This window comes from Lynx rufus, unplaced genomic scaffold (assembly GCF_022079265.1).
Source record: "Lynx rufus isolate CCGP_SWC_20201006 ecotype Redwood Valley unplaced genomic scaffold, mLynRuf1.p SCAF_7, whole genome shotgun sequence".
In the NCBI taxonomy this organism is placed as follows: domain Eukaryota; kingdom Metazoa; phylum Chordata; class Mammalia; order Carnivora; family Felidae; genus Lynx; species Lynx rufus.
The window spans coordinates 85,736,368-85,759,281 of record NW_025814889.1 but is presented as its reverse complement, the minus strand read 5'-3'; the positions used below and the strand labels follow the sequence as shown (position 1 = coordinate 85,759,281).

At 35.9% G+C, this 22,914-nt stretch overlaps 1 protein-coding gene across 5 annotated transcripts in view; it reads right to left on the bottom strand.

Annotated features, from left to right (window-relative positions):
* Positions 1 to 22,914, bottom strand: part of SLC16A7 (solute carrier family 16 member 7) — a 189,530-nt gene that overhangs the window by 91,224 nt on the left and 75,392 nt on the right. For 3 of the 5 annotated variants that reach the window (XM_047065072.1, XM_047065071.1, XM_047065075.1), the window contains one exon: positions 2,200 to 2,327. The gene's annotated coding sequence lies outside the window, so the exon portion shown is untranslated. Of the gene's footprint in view, positions 1 to 2,199; positions 2,328 to 7,304; positions 7,390 to 16,534; positions 17,217 to 22,914 lie in introns of those variants that run through there. The other 2 variants (XM_047065074.1, XM_047065073.1) reach the window with 2 other exon arrangements.

The window sequence follows — 22,914 nt, the reverse complement described above, 5'->3', positions numbered from 1 at the left end:
CCTTGGAGCCTGCTTCAGATTCTGTGTCTCCCTCTCTCTCTGCCCCTCCCCTGCTCGCACTCTTTCTGTCTCTCTGTCAAAAACAAATAAACATTAAAAAAAATTTTTAAAGGACCATGTATTAAATCTGATAGATTTTAAAGAATAGATTTTTAAATTAGTAGAAATATTAGATCATTAGATACATTTTAGAACTTTTCTTTTAATAATTGAGAACCCTTAAAAATATTTCACATGCATCTGTTTTCTAGACTCATAGCATTAGAAATTATATGGTTTTAATGAATTGACATTACCACTCTTCTCAAAATGGTGCTACCATTTAATGAATGATATATTTTATGCATTTTTTCATAGCAATGAAATTCTTTCAAACGGATGAATGGCATGTTATTGTTTGTTAAAAGAAAGGACTTTCTCTCTGGATATGACTAGGAACACTTAACTGCTAACTTTATGGTACATAGCACCCACTCTCCTGTGGAAGAAATGATCACACATACTTAATACAACTGAAGTTAACTTTAAAACACCTTGGTTGCCTAACATCAATGTTTCTTTGTAAAGCTGTTTGCTTAGCTTTTGCTGCAATTGCCAGCCTTTCTCAGTGTCTTCTTATTACAACTCTCATGTTACTTGTGAACATATTTCAATTGCAATGCAGAGGAGAGAGAGAAGCAATTTTCTGTTAGTAAAATAATGTTGGAAATGAGTTAATAAAAACTAATTTTGCCACCTGTTTTCAGAAAACCTACCAAAAAACTAAACATATATCTATAAAAACAGAGACAGATTTTTTATTTTAATGTCAGATTACATCAGGGATACTTTCAGTGATCTTTTATATGTGTTTTTTATTTAGATTTTGAATGAAAATAGTCTAAATTCTAAAACTTTATAATCTGCTGATAGTTATACTGAAGGACTTTGCTTTCAGAAATTCACATAGGAAGAATGATAAAAATGAAACCTAAAATAGGTAGAGCAGTTCTCTGCAATTTTCCTGTTTGCATAAAAGAATCTGTCTTTCATTATTAATTCATGAGTTTAAACTATTACAGTTTTTATTACATCTGCTATTGTAAACACTCAGAAATACAACTGAATGATTTGTTTTATCATTTCAAAAATAACATTTCTAAATAATCTTAAATACACTTTTAAATCATTAAGCATTATATCAATATGAATATTGAAATTTACTAATATTCAAATCATGTTATGAATATGAATACTGAAATTTACTAATAAGCTAGGTTGATGTTAGGATTTCTATTGTATAGACAGGAATCTATGCTCATAAAGGCCCTTAAAAAAAGGATTATATAGGTGGCATAGGTGGCTCATCAGTTAACCATCTGGCTCTTGATTTTGGCTCAGGTCATAACCTCACAGCTCATGGGATAAAGCCCGAGTCAGGCTCCATGCGGACAGCATGGGACCTGCTTGGGATTCTCTCTCCCTTCCTCTCTGTGCCTCCCCTGCTTATGTGCTCGCTCTCTCTCTCTCTCTCTCTCTCAAAAATAAAAATTTTTAACAAAAAAGGATTATATGACTGAAATATTTTTTCTCCTCAATCCTTGTTTTGTATTGTTATTTTTTCACCAGTTTATCTTAGTATGCGATCTTTTGTTATCTGTTTACAGCACATTTGCTCTATTTTAATTATAACCACATACTCCAGGTTGAGAGGCACCATTTATACCTCTTCACTTTCTTATCTCCTAGCTGTTTAGTTTTTTCCATATAAATTGATATCTCATGATCTCTTAACTAAATCATTACAAAGTACAGCCTAACCAATTAGCCCTTGAAATATTCCACTTTCACCTGTTCATTATTTCTTTTAATGTTTATTTATTTTAGAGCGTGTGCGTGAGCAGGGGAGGGACAGAGAAAAAGGGGGACAGAGGATCCAAGTGGGTTCTGTGCTGACAGCAGTGAGCCAGATGCGAGGCTCAAATTCACAAACCACAAGATCATGACCTGGGTCAAAGTCGGATGCAGGTGCCCCCAACCTGTTCGGTATTAAAAAACTCCTGAGTTGATTAAGTCAGATCCAATTCACACACTCAATGGTCTCGTTAGTTTCCTGTGCACAATTCTGTTAATATTTTACACAACTTATAGCTGTTGTGTCTTTTTCCTTTTGTTTGTGGAAATAATCAGAAAAAATAGGAATTAAAAGTATAATTTTACCTGTTGATAGATGCCAAATTGAACAGATTTATTTGGATTATCCGTGGAATTTTTAAGCCTAGTCACTATTCTTTGAAGTGATATGTGAAGGCAATGCAAAGGGGAGAGTAGAGCAGACTCTGTATTTCCTAAAGAAATGAAAAAAACAAAGGTTACATGTATAATTCAATCCCATAAGCCTCATTAAAGCCACTAGCTTTAATCATCCCAGGAAAACATGTGACCATGTTTTAATAATTAGCAAAATTTCTTTGTCAACCCATCAATTGGATTACTACAGTATGAACAAAATGACAAACATACATGTGTGAGAAAAAAAATGTATAAGTATAAAATGAAGAACTAGGCATTTTTAAAAAAGTAAATAATAGATTGCATATCTATCAATATGAGAAGGAAATTTATTGGCATTCATTAGCTGTCACTCAAATAATTTCCTATACTCATTTAAATAATTTGCTGTAAAATTCAATTAAAGAAAATATCTATTGACAAAGGAAACAAAGTTTAAAAGAGCATTATGGGAAATATTACCAATAATATATATGTCTCACAATGAGACAGACTGGGTCGTGAAAAGGAATAAAAGTATTTTAGGGACCTTCTGATTTAGAATTAAAACTTCCTAATCAGATCTGGGTGACAGACAAATAGGCTAAAATTCCCTAATACATCAAATACTATTATTTCAACTTGAATCTTGTGCTGAATATATAGAAGCTAGTACTTAGAGTTTATTTTGTTTGGGTTAGACATTCCTTTGCCCAGATTAAAGCTGAGAAAAAGTCAACTCTTTCAATTAAATAATCAATTTCCTGTTTTGCACCCAAGGCTGCTGTATCTAAAGTGTTGAAGGCAGGCAACAGAGCCACCAGACCATACAAATGAGATTTGTATGACAGGATGAGCAAAGCCTGTGATCTAGTTGCCAAGTCAGTGAGAAACTGAGGGTGGGGACCAGAATGAAGAGTACTTAGGGGATTATAAAGTCAAGAATAAAATCTGATAAATGGATAAGGCTGGAATTAAAGTCTTAGACTAGGAAAAAAGAGTTCATGCTAAATGGGTCTCCCAGGTCTGGGGTAACAGCAGCGAGGAGAAACATCTGTTCTGGTCTTACCAGGTGCCTTGGGAGCCTTGGTAACTTTAAGCCAGGTAATCTAGGGATGGCAGCCCCATCCTACTACATGTAACTAGCCCATCCGAATGCAGAAAACCCTTCTTATATTTTACGAAATACAGTTTCTGTCCGTTTCCTCTGGCACAGAGAACTGCCCTGAGTTCAGGGCAAAGCCTCAGAGGAAAGCCTGAGGCATTCCTGAAAATTGGGCTCCGACCTTGCAGTCCTTGCTTAATTATCATCATGCTTTATGGAGGTCAGCAGAGAGGCCACAACAAGCAATCTTGACAAGTCCACATTCTAAATGCCATCTAACATTTCTACAAAACTTTCACAGTGCTTTAACCTGACTGGTCCATTTTCTTACAGAAAGACCAACGCATATGCATGGCTTTTTCAACAAACTGGCCAAAAATCCAGTAAGTTATAACTTCCTGCTTGGTAATTATAACTATATTAATCTACTTTACACCCCTTTCTCTACATCTCTAAAACTATCATATTTTAATACATGTTTATGCAAATATATTTATATCCATACAACCCATATATTGGTCTTTAGGTTTTTTCTTATTTTTTTAATGTTTATTTATTTTTGAGAGAGAGAGAGAGAGAGAGAGAGAGAGAAAGAGAGACAGAGTGTAAGTAGGAGAGGGGCAGCGAGAGAGGGAGACACAGAATCCAAAGCAGGCTCCAAGCTCTGAGCTGTCAGCACAGAGCCCAACTCGGGACTCATGAACTGTCAGATCATGACCTGAGCCAAAGTCAAATGTTCAACCCACTGAGCCACCCAAGTACTCCAGTCTTTAGTTTTAAAAATGAAAAGCAGTGTTTTAGAATTGTGTGCCCTACTAAAAAAATAGTAGAAGATCAACAATCCTTAAGAATATGGGAAGGTTTTCTTTTAATTTGGGAAAGCAACTATTTTGGAGATTGTTTCCTAAAGTCCAAGAAGGCATAAAGCTTATGTGTCCCTACAAAAGCTGGGTTAATTACCATAGGTGCAAGTTGGACTATGCTCTCAGCTAATTTGGTTTCTTAGCAGTTCTCACATACGCCACTTGTTTCATGATGGCTTTTACTTACAACAGGATGCATGAAAAAAAAAAAAAAACAGCAATGCTTAATTTTTTCCCCCAAAGATTCAATTAATTATCATAATTCCATAAATGAAGAGGAGGTGTTGTTTTTAATCACATTTAGAGATAAGGGCATATGGGGCACCTGGATGACTCATTCAGTTAAGCATCCGACTCTTGGTTTCAGCTCAGGTCATGATCTCACAGTTCATGAGTTTGAGCCCCCCATTGGGCTCCTTGCTTACTGTGCAGAGCCTGCTTCAGATTCTCTGTCTCTCCCTCTCTCTGCCCCTCCCCTGCTCATGTTCTTTCTCTCTCTCAAAATAAATAAGCTAAAACAAAACAAATCACTGGATTCTGTGAAAAGAGAGACAGAGAGAGAGAGAGATGAGGGCATGAAGAGTTAGAGGTGCAAAGTGATTTTTCCAACGTGTAATGTCCAGTAAGTGATAAAATTGGTACCATGACTAGTATTTTTGTTAGGCCCATTGTTACCGATTCCACTTTGACACAGCAACTTAGAGGCTGCTCTTTCTGCTAACAAATACATTCCTTCGGTTTTATTTCTATGGTGAATTTCCAAATTTCAATTCTTGCATATATCCTTATCTGTCTGGTCCATTGGAATTCAAATATTTGTTCTCTAATTCTAAACCTCAACTATCCTTCAAAGTCTTTAGGAATTCATCACTATTTCAGCTTATTTACATCTACCCTCTCTATAACGTGGTTGAGTATATAGACTACAATATATCATTGTCATTGACAAAAAGGTTGACTTAATGACTACTGAAAACATCTGGCTATAAAGTAAAAAACTTAGGGGGCGCCTGTGTGGCTCAGTCGGTTGAGTGTCCAATTTCAGCTCAGGTCATGACCTCACAGCTCATGAGTTCGAGCCCCACTTCGGGCTCTGTGCCGACAACTCAGAGCCTGGAGCCTGCTTCAGATTCTGTGTCTCCTTCTCTCTCTGCCCTTTCCCTGCTCACACTTTGTCTCACTCTGTTTCTTAAAAATAAATAAATGTAAAAAAATAAAAAATAAATTTTTTAAAGTAAAAAACTTATGTGGGGGGACATGCTAAAGCCCCAAAACCTTGCTTTATCTTCTAGCAATCAATATGGGTTGACTAATCTATGGAGAGGAAGATGTAGTACAAAGAAATAATATAACTATTAGTGATGATCAATGGGTAGACTCCAGTGTTATATTTAGGGCCCTTTCTCATTCAGTTGCACAGAATATCAGAATGTTCCTTTATATATTTTGCAAATAATTTTTCTTCAACTACCCAAATCTAAATCAGGATGCCTCAATTTTATGAACCCTTATCAATAGTCTAAGCCATCCAGAAGTCTGTGTTGCAAAATACAGTCCAGAAATAATATTCTCAGGAAACTGAGTCCCAAATTAAATCAATTGATGTTAGGAGACTATTGGCTTCATTATAAATTCATCTAGATAGCCCATAGATAAAGCATGGCTTGTTCTTCACATCCTACCTTGGCTGTGTTTTCACGTAAAGGGATTACTATGTTCCTTAAAGAATAATGAAGAAGACTTTTTGCTTTCTGTTTCCTTTTTCTTATACAAAAGGATAGAGTTGTGTCAAATTAACGTACGATATTTAAGTTTAGATGATAACTCACCCAATTTTACAATAGGAATTAAACTGAACCAAATCTTCTCTTTTCCAACAGGTAATTGAATTAAAATGGGAATCTAATGCTGAGAGGTTATTTTATTCTTCCAGATGGACCATCTTTTAAATCCTATAGACTGATTTACTTTGACAACTAGACAAGAGAGATATCAATAGTGCATGGCCCACAAAATGTCAGTAACACAAAACCTATTTTTAGATGTGAACTACTGCTGTAGTTAAAAGGACTCTGAGAATGCTAATTGATAATAAAGGTCAAACTAACTGAAGATGTTTTTATAATGGGCAAATTATAAAAAATAATATGAACCAGCCCATAATTATTTATAAAGAATTGGAAATGGACATCCCACACCAAGCAATTCCCAATTTCTAATCCTATACTTTAGAATTGTGTAAAAGCAGTTTTAGTGGGCTGAATAGGGGCCCCCCAAAAGATGTCCATGTCTAATCCCTAGAATCTGCAATATACCTCATATGGTCCTAGAACCTGAGTGCTTGTGTTACCTCAAAATTTAGATGTTGATACCTAATCCCAAATGGTGACGGTATTTGAAGGCAGAGCCTATAGGAGGCAGTTAGGTCACCAGGGTGAAGTTCTCATGAATACAGTTCATGCCCTTTTAAATGAGGCCCCGAGACAGCTCCCTTGCTCCCTCTGTCGAATGAGGATACTATGAAGCAGGAACAGGGCCCTACCCAGACACTGAATCTGCTGGCACCTTGATCTTTGACTTCCCAGTCTCCAGAACTGTGAGAAATAATTTCTGTTATTTATAAGCCACCTAGTATACGGTATTTTGTTACAGCAGCCTTAACAGACTAAGATAAAACTCGGTACCGGGGGCAGGATGCTGTCCGACATTATCTTTTTTACCTCTTATATTTTAGTGACATTCTCTGGTCAACCTGGAAAAATGGAATTATATTTACAGAGTTTTGGGTCTTCCATTATGCATTTAGTCTTCAAAGATTTTCTGGTATTTGTTTCTTTCCTCAATTTGAAAGGAAGGTAATTAACTGGCACTAAGAAAGGGGTGTTAAAAAAAAATTCCTGAAGATTTCCAGGAAGATTACAGGGCCTTCTCACTTTTCTATTACAAAGCCCACTTTAAAAAACTAAGTAAAGAAAAAAACCCGTAAGATCTCCTGATACCAAGGATGAGATTGAGAAATATGCTAGAATCTCCTAGAAGTTTCTATAAAATACAATACTGTTGAGGGCAGGATTAAGATACAGTACCAGAGCAAGGTGAATCAACCCAGCCAGAGGCATGAAGTAACATGGTCTTCCATTTCACCAAGATAAGCTCCCTTATTCCTCTGCTCACCAGGTGGCTGAAGCTTCCTGTGAAGCAATGCTTCTTTTAGAATCCTGTTTTAGTTCCATCTATGACATACTTCTTTGTCCCCCAATAGAATTGTAACCCAATTCTACAACACCTGCATCCTCTCGCCCTTGAGTAATAGTATTTATAATATGGGGAAAGTAAAGACAACTTAAATGACCAATGCTGGGAAGTGGTTGAACATATGTCACTGCCATTCGCTTGGTAAACTGTTATACATACATTAAATGATAATTACAAAAATTGTGCAGTAACAAGGGAAATATGTATTATATAATGTTCAGTGAAAACACGATGCTAAAAATGTGTATGATAGCAAAATTCAAAATATATGACAAAAGAGATGCATTTAAAAAGACCTCATAAAGGGCACCTGGGTGGCTTAGTCAGTTGAGCGTCCAACTTCAGCTCAGGTCATGAGCTCAGGGTTTGTGAGTTTGAGCCCCATATCAGGATTTTGGATCCTCTGTCTCCATCTCTCTGCCCCTTCCTGGTCCTGCTCTTTCTCTCTCTCTCTCAAAAATGGATATTTATTTTTAAAAAAACAACAACACATAGGTCATAGTCTTGGGGTGAGGTTGGTAAAAAATATATATATTTAACTATACTAGTTTGGAATAACACTTATTATAATATCTTACTATATAAAATGCTTTAAGTTAATCTTACACATTTAATTATTTGCCCTAATTTTGGGGTTTATGTCTGCTTTGAAAAATAGGTTAATTTTAACTCATACACAACCAATTCAAATATGGTTATTGTAAGTAATAGAGTGAAATTGGAAGCTATATTTTTAGAGACCTTTCCTCCGTTTTTGTTTCCTTTTGTCTTGCTTTATATGATTTTGTTTTTAGTTATACCTAAATGAAATGATGAGGCTTTTGTATTGTAAAGAGGATACCCAGAGATGGTCTCCATGTATCAGTTTAGATATACATTACATTTTCTCACTACCAATTACCCATGTAAATAACACTTCTTGTTACCTCTTAAATTACAAGTAAGCATCACTGATTAAGACACCTGACATTTTGACCTGTATTTTCTCATAATTCTATTGAGTAGCTATTGTCTCCATTTTGCAGACAATGAACTGAAAGCCAATCATGTCGGGTATCTTTCCTTAAGTCTACCTGCTGCACTTGTTTCACTCTAGGACAAGGCGCTCAGAGTTAAGAACTGTACGCTTCCTACTATCTTCACGTTACTCTGCAATCCTGAACCACTGGCAGTGTGCACGTTGCCGCCCTTTTTCCACCCTACTATCTATTTTGCCTGTTCCAATTCTGCTTTGCTTCTTGTCACTTGCCTAGGCTCTCTGCCTTCCACCCATTTCAGCTCTGTACTTCCCAGGAGACTTCAGGAGACATGCAGTTGGTAATTGCCAAACTAGGAAGAGGAAACAAAAGCTGGAGCCCACGGAAAATTAACCATCCAGTGCATTCAGGAAATGGTATCAAGAGTCAGGACTATAAGGCTTTGAAGGCAAGGGCTGTGCAACTCTTAGAAACCTAACCAAGTTGTCAGTTGTTTCTTTTACTACACACTTAGCAATGGATTCGATTGACAATTTTATTTTTTCTTCATCATTATTTGTCCTGGTCTACTCATGTTTGCCCTGCTTCTCTGAAAGCAAAATATACTCCCTTCCCACTAACTTTGGACATGCTTTGTCAATGCGATATAAAGCAGTAAGAGTCACCATAAAATATGTTTGCATGTTTTGACACTATGCCTATAGTCCTTACTTCTAATATGAAAACATGTCCCTAGATCCCTGATGTTTGAAGGTTAGCCAGGAGCCAACCGGCGCTATTGCTGACCCATGTTTCCAAGTAGCATGAATAAGAAATAAATATCTATTGTCATAAGCCTTAACATATTAGAGCTGTCTGATAGAACAGCAAAATTTGAGGCGGTGTCTGTAAAACAAAATCGTAAAATGTGTGGCATTGGCTTTAGGGATAGGCTGATGGTTGTGAGGAAGGACCCTGTTAGAAGAGATTAGAAAAATGACAATTTATGTTAAGCAGAGGCAAAATATTTGGTAAAACTATTTGTCTGTGGCATCTTGGAAGGCAGAAAATGCACACAGGGCAGTTGGCATTTGGGGACAAGAGATTTAGATAAAGAATGTTGGTATCATGAGTTGGTTTTAACTAGTTACATTTAATAAGTACTAGCAGAGGCAATAAGGTCATAATAGATTTGATCTGCTTGCAAGCAAGGGTGGAAAGGAAAAAGGGACAATCCATGTATTACAGGGACGTGGAGGGTTGTAAGACACATTTCCGTCCCCTATAGATAGATAGCCTGGTAAAAGATTCTCAAATTAAGACACTGCCTCATTGCAAAAACTGAATCAAAAGGTCACGGGAAAAGGCCAAACCAAGGGTGCAGCCTTAGTGCTTTTTCTTAAAATCTCTTACTGGCTTGAGTCAGACACCAGTAAGTTCTTTCAGTTTAAAAAATAGTTGAGGGCAGGGGTGGAAAAGAAATGAATCGTTGGTCTCTGAAGGTCTAGTAACCTTAAATTGTCTCTCATTAAGTGTATTTAGAGAGGCATTGCTCATAAAGAACTGAGAATGTTCTTATTTGCACTAATTGGAATCAAATAATTTTAAAAACATTTTAAAGGGTTATATTATAAAATGTTGTCATCAGCCTGGATAGAAAGGAATAGTGTCTGTTGGAAATATAAAATGATCAAGTGATTAAAATGACTCCTATATCCTGCATCTTACTTTATGTGACATACAGAGATCTAACACTGGAAAATTCGAATACATAGACCACATTAAATGTCACTAAAGTGCCGTAACCCTTTGAGCAAGTGGCATTCACACTGGCTCTTAGTTTCCTTATTTGTAAAAAGACAGCAGGATTAGGTGTTCTCTGAGGTCCCTTTCAGCTTATATTTGATTCTATGACACAAAAATAGTCCTATTTTATAGACTCTCTTAGCTTGTGAAATACAAATTTCTTTCTCTCCAAAAATAAGTAATGAACAGATAGACATTATTTGAGCAAGTTTTCCAAGATTCCAAAAACTTGGAAATGAGAGAAGTTCTTTTGAAAGAATCCTCTGAAGGAATTTCATTATGTAAGGGGACTGGGCCACGTACTTAAATACAAGAAGGCTCCTATAGGACAAGTATTAGTTCCTTAAGTGTGCTTAGAATTTTATTCAATTCCCAAATCACAATTTAGTTTCCATAAAAATTATTATATGAGATCCTCAGAGGACCTGGTTGGTATGTGTTTGAATGGTTTTTCATGATCAGGATTAAAATATTGAAGCATATTGCCATGTTCTTTAACAGAATATGTTCCCATAAAAGCAGGACAATTTGGTTCAGTGTTGCAAATAAATCACGTGAAGGCATCTTTCCAAAACAGAGTGAAAACAGCACCTTGCACCTGATATATTCAAAGTGTTTTAAAAACTATGTAATATTTCAATTCATACACTATATATTTTTAGTTCCCAAATTTGCCCAATTTATATGTCCCTAAATAAAAAAAAATGTACTATACAACTACCAAATGGGAATCAGGTCATCATATTATTGTTCAGTAAAAATAACATGTTCGATAGAATTTTAAATAGTCACTGAAGATATCATTAATAATGCATAAGAATTGACTATTTACAAACATTCCAAAAGGTATCCCTCTTGTCTAACTTATATATAAATTTTACGACACTGACATTGGTGGGGACCGTTAACTGCAGTCATTTCTTATAAAAGATCAATAAAACCCAGCTGAAATAGGAGGCAGAGCCGAAGTGATTACTTTCATCCCATTTTATGACATTCTCAAGAATCACTCTGAAGATCCTCTCAGGAAACTTCCCTGTAAAGCCCCACAGAATCCACAATTTTAAGCCCTCATATTTAGAATCTGATGTTATTGTTATGTGATATGCACTGAACGCTGATAATGAAGTTGATGCTGACTGGAACAAAAATGAACCCAAAGTTAAATAGAACCTAGATGAGAGCTACGGGAGCCACTGAAAATAAATCCATTGGTTCGATCCCGCTTGTCACTTCTAGAAGGTCACCAGAAAGAAGCATCATCCCCAACGGAGAGAAAAGAAAATCGTCTCACTCCCTTTCTCCTTTCCTTACAGTACTAGTCAAGGCTGTGAATCCCACAAAAATACAGAAGCAAATGCAGTCATCTGAGAACAGACGACACACTAGTACCACACAAAGTTAGAGTAACGAAATGATGAGAACCCTTTCATCTTTGCACGCTGTATCCATTTTTCCCCCTTAGCTTTCTCCTAAAAGCCTGGAGGCTTCACTCAGATTTTGCTGCCACCTGGGCAAGGATGATATCGATAATTCCAAGCAATTTGAGGACAATTTAATTTCTCTACCTTTAATCATTTTATTAGTTTAATTTTGTTTCCACCTTGCTGTTCTCTTGTAGATCCTGGCATCCACCCATCTTCTCAAGAGACTGTCCTGCCTGACTGGGTACCACTCTGTTCCAGGCGATTCACTCCTATTTGTTCTGAATTTCCCTCAGCCAGGGAAGAGCTCCCCCACCCTGAGGCTTTCTTTATACTCCTTGCTGCTTTACAAGACAGCGCTAAGCTTTCTCTGACTTTTAGTTTGCTCGTCCAACACATCCCAGTCTGACTGACAGCAAGACAAGCAGCTGAGGTAGGAACTACAGGCTGCTACCGTTTCTCCCTAGAACTTTCCAAACCTGGGGACAGCAGAAAGGGGATTCCTATCTTTGACCTCCACTGCAAACAAACCTTCTCTTCCTGTTCTGTTCTAGACAAAAAGACATCCTTCGCTTTTCTCATGCTAATTCATTTATTTATCATTGTTAAGGAACTCTCTCTGACCTTTCTAAGGGCTTTGGAAACAATAATTTCCATGCGTTATTTTTAATTTTTAATGTATTTGTCTATTCTGGCTCTTTCCTTTAGCCTACTAACTGTGTTTACCTCTTCAAGCCTAAAAAGAACAGGAAAGCATAACCTACTCCAGTTACCATTTTTTTTCCTGAGCTTTCATTATATTTCTCTCATCTTTACCTCAAAACTTCATGCAAGAGCCATCTTCCCTTAAAACCTCTATTTTCTCCCCATCTACTCGTAATTCCTTGCTTGGAACCTATCACTTGCAAGCTTCGCTGAATGAATTTTCTCTTAAAAACGAGCTATGGGGGCGCCTGGGTGGCGCAGCCGGTTAAGCGTCCGACTTCAGCCAGGTCACGATCTCGCGGTCCGTGAGTTCGAGCCCCGCGTCAGGCTCTGGGCTGATGGCTCGGAGCCTGGAGCCTGTTTCTGATTCTGTGTCTCCCTCTCTCTCTGCCCCTCCCCCGTTCATGCTCTGTCTCTCTCTGTCCTAAAAATAAATTAAAAAAAAAAAAAAAAAACGAGCTATGACTTCCTAATCTCCAAAACCACTGGCGCTCATTTCAGAATTTTCTATGGTATTTAACAATATTTAATTGTACTTTGTACTTGAGACTTTGGTTTCTATCTCACTCCCTCACTCTACCTCCTTCCATGACTAGTTTTCCTCTTCAGATCCAACTATGTGGGTTCTCATAAAGGTCATATTGTTGATTCTCTTTTTCCTTTACCTACTCTCCATAATAGCATCTACCTCTAAAAATTCAGTTACCACTTTTACACGTGAGGTAGCAATTCTCTATCCCTTGCGGCTATGTTTTTCCTAAGTTATAGTCCTTTATTTCGTACTACTCCCTAGACATTTTCAAAAGGATATGCCACTGAAATGTTAAATTCCCCTAAGTCTGTTAATTGTAGTAACAGGTCCTAGGCTATAAATCCATAAGTCCTTCCTTACGCATGGATACTTTTCTTTAACAGCTCTTGAATGCATCTTTCTTTTAATTTCTCTTTGACCAGTATGGTTCACACTCCTGTTCATCTCACATTGTCCCCTAAGGGACTGTCCCATCTTCAATTTCCCATGCTTGCCTCCTATAACCTCTTCACACAGCCAGCCTCCCTTTGATGTTCCCCAGCAGGATTAACCTCCCAACAGTACCCTCAGATTGGGTTACTGCATCACTCAAAAACTTCAGTGGTACTGCAGAGTACAAGGCATTGCAATATCTGACTATACTAAATCTTTCTTGCTCATTTTTATCATTCAAGTTTTAAATTTGCATAATACTCTATCTATATATTACATAAAATACCTGTCCCACAGGATGTTTACATATAAGTAATCAGGTAGATTTGAGGAATTCTCTGCTAAATGATGTGTTTATTTCACAGTTTCTCAGTCTTCACTGTTAATATGCATTTTGGTTTGCTTTAGTTATAGGATACAAAGCTCCCAGACTTGTTTTAGGGCAGAAAGGGGCTTTTTCCCCCCAAGAAGTCTACCTTCCCTTCATTTACTCAATCCTCCTACATAGTCACATGATGAAATAATGCCCATCCTTCCACACAAATAAACAATGCCTTTTAAAATAAAATCATGGAAGTCTTTCTAATAACTTATGAGAAGGGAAAATCTACCTTCTCTAAACTCTGAAAGCCATTTTATTATACTATGCCATATCTTATTTTGAAATTATTCACGTCTATCCCCCATCCTGGACTGTAAGTATCTTGAGACCATGAACCATGAATAAATCATATTATATTCTCTACAGTACCTACCACATAACCTCAGATTAAGTAAATAACTTCATTCCAGGATATATAAAACTTGACACAGGTTGTTTTTGTGTTTTAGAGTACTTCACTTCTTATAGTCCTTTCGAATGAAGAAATTTATGTACATTCAATTATATAAACTGGCACTTAGTAATAACATAAAAATCCTAACATGGAGTTTGTTACTCATACAATCCTAAAATAGACATTGGTGCTAGAATCATTATCTGCAGATAATGACAAAATTTACTCAATGTATTTAGTTTCAATGGCTCAATTTATTTCAGTAAATGGGGTCGGGGATTCACACAGAACTAAATGAAACTAGGTAAATTTTGGTCTCACAGAAAACTTTTTTTAATTAAAAAAATTTTTAATGTTTATTTATTTTTGAGAGAGAGAGTGTGAGCAGGGGAAAGGCAGAGAGAGGGGGAGAGAGAGAATCCCAAGCAGGCCCTACACTGTCAGTGCAGAGCCCGATGTGAGGCTCAAACCCACGAATCATGAGATCATGACCTGAGCTGAAATCAAGAGCCAGAAGCTTAACCGACTGAGCCACGGAGGCGTCCCTCACAGAAAACTTTGTAAAAGCCAGTCAGATTCTAGTCAAACTAATTAGAATTTCTAGTTTCACCCAGTTTCTTTGGGGTCAAACATGTAAAATGTATTACCAAGGACCGTGGGGAATAAAGCTGTATCATGGGATTCCTAGAGGCTCATAATTCTATCTGGTTCTAAGCTGACCCATCAAAGTGATGGAAATAAATATGCCTTTGAATCTAGCCCTGTCTTGAGAGGAGTTCAGACTGACTAAGCCATGTTCCTTCGGGACCTAAGGAAAAATGCCCTGAATGACACAGATGCCATCTATGTCTAGAGCTGACTCTCTCAAAAGAACCTGTAACAGAGATCCCCATCCAAATATAAAAGACAAAGACATGCTGTAGGTTGAACCACTATTTAAAATATTATGTTCAGTAACACCTGACCTTAAAAGGGGCTACCAAATGAGAAACACTCTTCATCTCTCTTCATTCCCAACCATGCTTATACCTCTCTCTCATTACTATGCATCTCCTGGTAAACCAGGAGATTATAGCAGATTCACCGGTTACAAAAAATGTTATGAACAACTTTTCTACAATTTTTGGAGTTCTAATTTTAAGAAAATGTTTGTAATGAGGTATGGAGACTTCTAGATTCAAAGGAGAACAATATGTTTATACAGACGATTGTTCTGATGCAGGTAAAATTGAGGTTCCAAACTATGCTCATAGAGCTAGTGAGCTGAAGATGATTCTAGAAATCTATTTGCACGAATTAACAATTCTGTTTTGTTGTTGTTGTTGTTGCTGTCGTTGTTTTGTCTTGCTATGTGGCTAAAGGCAGAGAGAAGAGTGCATGGAGGCCTAGGAGAGAGTAAAATAATCCAGTAAACAAGATGTATGGCATGGTACCCACGCTCAGTCTGCAGATTCTAATGGACAGAGAGTTTAGGGACAGAAGCTCAAGAAAACTGTTTTCCCAAAAGACTTTGAAGGTCTGTACACATTGATGTTTTAAGATTCAGAAGATAAAGTTTGGTATATTCAGAAGTTTTAAGATTCAGAAGATAAAGTTTGGCCAGCTTCAGGCCCTCAGTAGTCAATTACTTTTGAGCATCAGAAGACAAGGTCTTTTCCATTGGCAATGTTTTGTTTTTCTTGTTGTTGTTTCCACTGAGGGCATTACTGGTGAGAAGCAGTAGTGGAAAACCTCATTTGATCTCTTTCTGATCTCATGTGATTCCCAGAAATGTTTGATGGAAGATTTTTCAGAGAATTCAAAGTCCTTATAAAAAAGTAAAAGGTGAAGAGTCAGAAGAACTGGGATCATTAATATAACCTGACTCCATATTCAGTTAATATTCAAGAAGTATCAATTGAAAGCCTACTGTATGCCAAGTGCAGTGGCTACAGTGCTGAACAAAACAAAACCCCACCCATGGTTGCATATTTTAGTGGAGGAGAGAGGCAAAAAGAATGCTATAAATATAGACAAGATAATAACAGACTGATACCGTGTAAAAAGGAAAATAAACAGGGTATAATGATAGAGATTCATCATTCACGGGTGGGATAAACAAACAAACAAAAAACAAGCTTGCAAATAAAGTAGCCAGGGGAAGTAAAGGAAGTAAAATGTGGAGGAATTTTTATTTCACTTCCTTCTAAATAGAAGTTGAAGAACCTTCTTCTCTCCCTGACTTCTTCTCAATCCTAAACTTAATTGCAATCAAGGTAACTCATCCTCAGTCTAAGAGAAATAAGACTAGATATAATCCCTATGAAGTTCAAAGTTGTTTTTCAAACATAGTTAACCGTTTGTTTTCTGGAAAACATTATATTGGAAAATGCCCCCATTTTCTGTGATATTCAGCCCCAGGGCTCTTGGATGCTCTAAGGATCAACTCACCGCCTGCTTCATTCTTTCTTGGCTGTGGGTCCCAGGAACTCAGCCTGTTTTCTAGTCTTCTTGTCTGTTGCCTCTCTGTCTTTTTTTAAATTCTACTCTTGTAGTCTTGACTGGAAAGTGGGATAGTTTCCCTAAATCTTTCATTTCTTGACAGTCCTAAAGTTAGACAGAAAACTCCTTTGTTTTGGGGGTTATTATGAATCATCACTGTGGGGAAATACATGGGGATAGTAAAAATGATAAATATGGTTAGTTCTACAGCTTAGAGTATTAACTGTGCTGGTCTTCAATTAGAGATTTTGCCTGTCTCTGAGATGATAATTAAAGTGGAAAATGAATCTCTATCCTGAGTTCTCATTCCTGGAGATAAGCCTTGCAAGTCTCTTCCTTCATTCTGATTGTCTGCCCTCATGACGAAATCAAGACAGAACATTGTGTTTTCATATCTTCTTGTTTCCTGTGGTGATACATTCATTCACTCACTTAACATTTACTGGGTATCTCATTTTATGCAAGGCATTAGACATATAAAAATGACCAGGACACAAAATATTGTCTCTGACCTATGAAATAACTCCATCTAGGAGGTAAATTATGAAGTAGATGGTTACAACAGAGTATGATATTTTTTTTTCCGTTTCTTTTTTTTAATTTTTATTTTTTCAATGTATGAAGTTTATTGTCAAACTGGTTTCCATACAACACCCAGTGCTCATCCCAAAAGGTGCCCTCCTCGATACCCATCACCCACCCTCCCGTCCCTCCCACCCCCCATCAACCCTCAGTTTGTTCTCAGTTTTTAAGAGTCTCTTATGCTTTGGCTCTCTTCCACTCTAACCTCTTTTTTTTTTCCTTCCCCTCCCCCATGGGTTTCTGTTAAGTTTCTCAGGATCCACCTAAGAGTGAAAACATATGGTATCTGTCTTTCTCTGTATGGCTTATTTCACTTAGCATAACACAATCCAGTTCCATCCACGTTGCTACAAAGGGCCATATTTCATTCTTTCTCATTGCCACATAGTACTCCATTGTGTATACAAGCCACAATTTCTTTATCCATTCATCAGTTGATGGACATTTAGGCTCTTTCCATAATTTGGCTATTGTTGAGAGTGCTGCTATAAACATTGGGGTACAAGTGCCCCTATGCATCAGTACTCCTGTATCCCTTGGGTAAATTCCTAGCAGTGCTATTACTGGGTCATAGGGTAGGTCTATTCAGAGTATGATAAACATCATTAAATGGGTAAATTCAGATTTCTATGGAGAAAGATGAGGAAAACTGAGACCACATGCTGAAGTTAAGGAATTATCTCAAGAGTAGTTAAAGTCACAATGACCTGGGTAAGCTGACTCTTGAAATATAAATGGGATCCACTCCTGGGATGGGTTGGGGTCTGGTGGGATAGGGAGTGGTAACAGATGACAAGAAAATATATCAGTTGGTATGTCCCAGAAATAAAAGACAGAATGACATCATGATGTAGTTGGAGAGAAATTAGGTGAAAGGGCATATATTCTATTCATCTTAGAGTTTGGGGACTTACATTCTGCTTTTTGAGAAAGGGGATGATTTAGTTAGTTACCATTTTAGAAAATAATCCTAGATATAGAGTAGAGAAGAAGATGATGGAAGAGATGGTTTAACAAAGTAGTTAAATTCTATTACAGTAATCTAGAAAAGACATGAGAAAACAGTATCCAGGGAGACAGAAGGGCAGATTTATTAAAAATAATAGCTATAATAATTTAATGGATATACAACATAAAAAAGGTAAATTATGACATTAAAGGCATAAACTGTGAAAAGAAGGGGAGTAAAGAGTAGAGTTCTTACAGGCAATTGAAGTTAGGTTGTTATCAGCATAAAATAGACCATTATATCTGTAAAATGTTTTATGTTAGCCTGATGGTAACCACAGAGCAAAAACCTATAGAAGATACACAAAAGACAAAGAGAAGGAAATTAAAGCATACCCTTAAGAAAACTCTCCAATTCATAAAAGAAGACAGCAAGAAATGAAAAGAAAAAATAATGGAGCTATAGAATAGTTAAAACAATAAAATGACATTAGTAATGGTATCAATAATTATTTTAAATGTATGGATTAAATTCTTAGTCAAAAGTCATGGAGTCACCAAAACCAAATGGAAAAAAAAAAAGAAAAAAAATATATGCTACTTATAAGAGACTCACTTCAGTTTTAAGGATCCACATAGGCTTAGAGTGAAGGAATGGAAAAAGATTTCCATACAAATGTAAATCTAAAGAAATTGGAATGCTATATTTACAGCACTCAAAATATATTTTAAGTCAAAAACTCTAGGAAGAGAAAAAATCATATAATGGTAAAATGGTCAATTCATCAAGAGGATATAACAATTATAAATACATATATGAAGCCAAAAATGGACCCCCTAACTACAGTAAGCAAACACTAACAGATCTAAAGAGGAGAAAAAGACAGTAATATAATAATATTAGAGGATTTCAATACCCAACTTTCAACAATGGATAGATCATCCAGACAGAAAATCAATCAGGAAACACTGGACTTGAAATATACTTTATCCAAATGGACCAAACAGCATATACAAAGCATTCCACCCAACAGCAACAAAATCCACATTCTTCTCAATTGCACACAGAACATTCTTTAGGGTAGATCATATGTTAGGTGACAAAACAAGTACTAAAAAATTTAAGAAGACTGAAATCATACCAAGTATTTTTTTCAACCAGAATAGAATTAAACTAGAAAGCAATAACTGGAAAAAAATTGGAAAATTCACCAACACGTGGCAATTAAAGAATATACTTCTGAAGAGCCAATGAGTCAAAGAAGAAATAAAAACATTATCTTGCGGGGTGTCTGGGTGGCTCAGTCGGTTAAGCATCCAACTCTTGATTTTGGCTCAGGTTATGATCTCATCGTTCATGGGATTGAGCCTGCACTGACAGTGTAGACCCTACTTGGGATTCTCTCTCCCTCTGCCCCACCTCTGCTCATACACTCTCTCTCTCAAAATAAATAAATAAACTTAAATTTTTTTTAAATATCTTGAAACAAACAACAACAACAAAAAAATGGAAACACAACATGCCAAAACTTATAGGAAGTAGCAAAAGTAATTCCAAGAGGGAAGTTTATAGCAATAAACATCGACCTTGAGAAAAAAGAAAGATCTGAAATAAACTAACTTTAAACCTCAAGGAACTAAAGAAGAAGAACAAATAAGCCCAAAGTTAGCAGAAGGAAAGAAATAACAAAGATTAGGGCAGAAATAAGTTAGAGACCAGAAAAAAATTAGAAAAGATCAATGAAACGAAAAGCTGGTTTACTTGAAAAGATAAAAAAACTGAAAAATCTTTGGCTAGACTAGGATAGGAAAAAAAGAACATTCAAATAAATTACATCAGAAATGCAAGAAGACACATTACCACTGATAGCATGGAAATACAAAGGATCATGACACCACTATGAAAAGTTATATGCCAACAAATAGGATAAACTAGAAGAAACACACAACCTAATATGACTGAATCTTGAGGAAAGAGAAAATCTGAACAGATTAATTACAATTAAGGTGATTGATTCAGTAATCAAAACTTCCCAACAACAAAAAGGCCAGGACAAGATGATTTGAGTACTGAATTCTAACAAATATTTAAAAAGAATGAATGCCAATCCTTCCCAAATGCTTCCAAAATGTTAAAAAAAAAAAAAAAAGAGGGGGTTGGGTGGGGAAACACTCCCAAACTTATTCTATGAAACCAGCATCACCCTGATGCCAAAGTAAGATGAGGACACTATAAGAAAATAAAATTAAGCATCAAATTCCCTGATGAACATAGATGTAAATATTTGCAACAAAACATTAGCAAACAAATACAATAGCACACATCATGAACAAGTGGGATTTATCCCTAGCATGCAAGGATAGTTCAGTATACACAGATCAATAAATCTGATACACCATACAAAGAGAATGAAATATAAAAATCATATGATCTTCTCAGTAGATGTAGAAAAAGCATTTAACAAAATTCAACATCTTTGCATGATAAAAACTCTCAAGAAATTAGGAATAGAATGAATGTACTTCAACATAATAAAGACCATATATGATAATCCCAGAGCTAATGTGATATTCAACAGAGGAAAATTGAAAGCTTCCTCTAAGACCAGAAACAATACAATGATATCCACCCTCGCCACTTAGATTCAACAGTACCAGAAGTCCTTGCCAGAGCTATTAGGCAAGAAAAAGAAATAAAAGGCATCCATATTAGAAAGAAAGATGTAAAACTATTTCCATTTTCAGATGATATGAATTTATACATAGAAAATCCTAAATAATTCATCCAAAAACTTAAAATTAATCAAGATTCAAATTCAATACACAGAAATCAGTTGTTACTTCTATACACTACTAGTAAACTATCTGAAAAAGAAATTAAGAACAAAACCCCATTTACATCAAAACAATCAAATACTTAGGAGTAAATTAAACCAAGGAGGTGAAAGATCAGTGCACTAAAAACTATAAGGCTTTGATGAAAGAAATTGAAGAAGACAGAAATAAGTGAAAACATATCTGCAGTAAATAAAAAGAATTAATAATTTTAAAGCAACCTGAACACTCACTGCAATCCCTATCAAGATACCAATGGCATTTTTTTTAATATATAGAAAATTACAATCCTAAAATTCATATGGAACCACCCTGACTGGCCAAAGCAATCTTGAGAAAAAAGAACTAACCTGAAGGCATCATACTTCTGATTTCAAACTGTAAAACAAAGCTAGCATAATCAAAACATTATGGTATAATCATAAAATAGACACATAAATCAATTATAACAGAGTCACAAACCCAGAAATAAATCCACAGATATATGGTCACTAATATTTGACAAGGAAGCCAAGTACACTGAATGGAAAAAGGATAGCTTTTTCAATAAATAGTTTTGGGATAATTGGATTATCACATGAAAGGAATGAGACTGGGCCTCTATCTTACACCACTCACAAAAAATAACCTGAAACTGATTAAAAACTTAAAACATAAGAATGAAATCCTAAAACTCTTAGAAGAAATCACAGGGGAAAATCTCCTTGAATTGGTCTTCACAATTACTTTTGGGATATGACACTAAAGCACAGCAAACAAAAACAAAAAATAAAAGTAGGACTATACCAAACTAAATTAAAAAATCAATAAAATAAAAATTCAACCTATAAAACTGGAGAAAATATTTGCAAACCATCTCTATAAAAAGTTGTTAATTAATATCTTGTATATACAGAACTCATATAGCTCAAAAGCAAAAAACAAACAAACAAAAAACAAAAAAAACACATTCCAATTAAAAATTTGGCAGAGGACCTGAATAGACATTTTTCCCAATAAGGCATACAAATGGCCAACAGATATATGAAAAGATACTCAATATCACTAATCCTTGTGGCAATGCAAAACAAAACCACAATGAGATATCACATAACACCTGTTAGAAGAACTATTATTTTTATTATATTTTATAAGTTTTTTTTTAATTGAAGTGTCATTAACATGCAGAGTTATATTATCTTCAAGTGTATAAAGTAACAATTCAACAATTCTATACTCAGAGCTCATCAAGATAAGTGTACTCTTAATCCCCTTTATCTGTTCCACCCATTCCCCCACTTATGGCCCCTCTGGCAACCACCAGTTTGTATTTAAGAGTCTGTATTTTGTCTCTTTTTTCTTTGTTCATTTGTTTTGTTTCTTAAGTTCCACACTGAGTGAAATAATATGGTATTTCTGTTTCTGTTAGCATTATACCCTCTAGTTCCATCCATGTTGTTGTAAATGGCAAGATCTCATTCTTTTTTATGCCTGAGTAATAATCCATTGTATATATATACCATATTTTTATCCATTCATCTATGGATGAACACTTGGTTGCTTTCATATCTTGGCTATTGTAAATAATGCTGCAATAAACATAAGGATGCATACAGATGGCCAATAGACACATGGAAAGATGCTCAACATCACTAACCATCAGGGAAATGCAAACCAAAGCCACAATGAAATACCACCTTATACCTGTCAGGTAGGCTAAAATAAACAAATTTAAAAATTTTAAAAAATAAAAAAAAAGAAGGAACAACAGTGTTGGCAAGGATGTGGAGAAAAGGGAACCCTTCTGCACTGTTGGCGGGAATGCAAACTTGTGCAACCACTATGGAAAACATTACGGAGTACTGTCAAAAATTTTAAAATAGAATCACCATATGATTCAGTAATTCCACTACTGGATATTTACCCAAAGAAAACAAACAAACAAAATAGTAATTCAAAAGGTATATGTACTCCTATGTTTATTG